The sequence below is a fragment of the Trichechus manatus genome, unplaced genomic scaffold (genome assembly GCF_000243295.1).
Source record: "Trichechus manatus latirostris isolate Lorelei unplaced genomic scaffold, TriManLat1.0 scaffold00261, whole genome shotgun sequence".
NCBI lineage: Eukaryota > Metazoa > Chordata > Mammalia > Sirenia > Trichechidae > Trichechus > Trichechus manatus.
In genome coordinates this window covers 14662-16123 of record NW_004444197.1, presented here as the reverse complement: position 1 = coordinate 16123, position 1462 = coordinate 14662, and the positions used below count along the sequence as shown (strand labels likewise).

At 43.5% G+C, this 1462-nt stretch overlaps 1 pseudogene; it reads right to left on the bottom strand.

The window, feature by feature from the left end:
* Window positions 1–1462, bottom strand: part of LOC101361486 (HLA class II histocompatibility antigen, DP beta 1 chain-like) — a 5209-nt pseudogene that overhangs the window by 991 nt on the left and 2756 nt on the right.

Below are 1462 nucleotides of genomic sequence, written 5' to 3'. Positions count from 1 at the left end.
TCTCTTCTTGATCACATTCTCTGCTCTCTTAGATCAATATCTATACTGCTGCCTACTTCCTGTCACCTTCCAACCCCCAGCACAGTTACTTGTTTTGGACCTCTGCCATCAGTACCCTTCTCCCTTCCAGAGGGCAGAAAAGACACATCTGTCCCTAAAGAACAGCCCATTCAGAGGGACTTTCCCCATCAGAACTTCTTGGTCCTTAATAAGTTTTCTCCTTTCTATCTCCCAGAGAACACAAATAACCTGAGGTTGGTCTGGGTCAAGTAAAAGCGTAGTCTTGAACTATTCACACAGCCATTGCTCCCACTGATATTTTGCCCTCTGCCCAGATTTGTCAAAACTGCCAACTTTCTTTACTCAGGTTGACTTTCTTTTAAGGACACCTTGTGTCTCACTCTACTACAATCACCTTTATAAATTCACAGTCCCTTAGAAAGTTCAACCTGTATCTGAATCCCAATTGTGGATTAGGTTCAGGCCGGCCTCCATAGGACTCCTGGCACCATGCAAATCAGGGGCTATCCCTGAGCATCTATTTTAAGGTCCCAGAGCATTTTATCATAGGTACTTTGCCTGGAGTACATAACCAACCTCTAGGGGGTGCTGGTGCTGTCTAGATGCCAAATGGTCTCAATCTCTGACCCAGCTCAAAATACATTTCACAAAGGCAACAACAACAAAAACCAAAAACCCTTGCCATCGAGTTAATTCCGACTCATAGCGACCCTATCAGACAGAGTAGAACTGCCCCATAAGGTTTTCAAGGAACTACTGGTGGATTCGAACTGCAGACCTTTTTGGTTAGCAGCCGAGCTCTTAACCACTGTGCCCCCAGGGCTCCTCACAAAGGCAAAAGATTTATATTTACTCTAACAATGCCTTATCTAATGCCCAAAAAAAATCTGTTCAATTACTGACAGAACTTAGTTGAGGATCAACATCAGAATTGCCACAACTCCCATCCTCTCTTCGTCACCCACCTCTCCATGTTCTTCTCCATTCTAATTCATGTGCTCATTACTATTTACAACAATAATAATAACACTTTCTTACTGAATCTCCCTAACTCCAGTCTTTTCTCTCTCCAACTCATTTCACACTCTTCTGAAAACTCAGCCGTATTCTTGTCATTTTCCTTGTTAAAAAAAGTCTTCAGTGCCTGGCAACACTTATCTGGTTACATGGGAATCACCAAGGAGCTAATTAAAAATATAGGTTTCCAGACCTCACCATCCTCTGAGTCTGAATCTGTAGGCAGTAGTTTTGGGGGATCTGTGCTTAAAGAATATCTCCAGGAGTTTCTGGGGAGCAGAGCTAGGTTGTGTTACCGCAATACCGCGGATTGGAGCCGCCTGCCACAATAGTCAATTCTGAGACGGGTGAGGTGAGCAACAAGAGGTTTATTATATATCGATATATAGGAGACAGAGGGGAATAGATTCCTCCAAAAAACCCG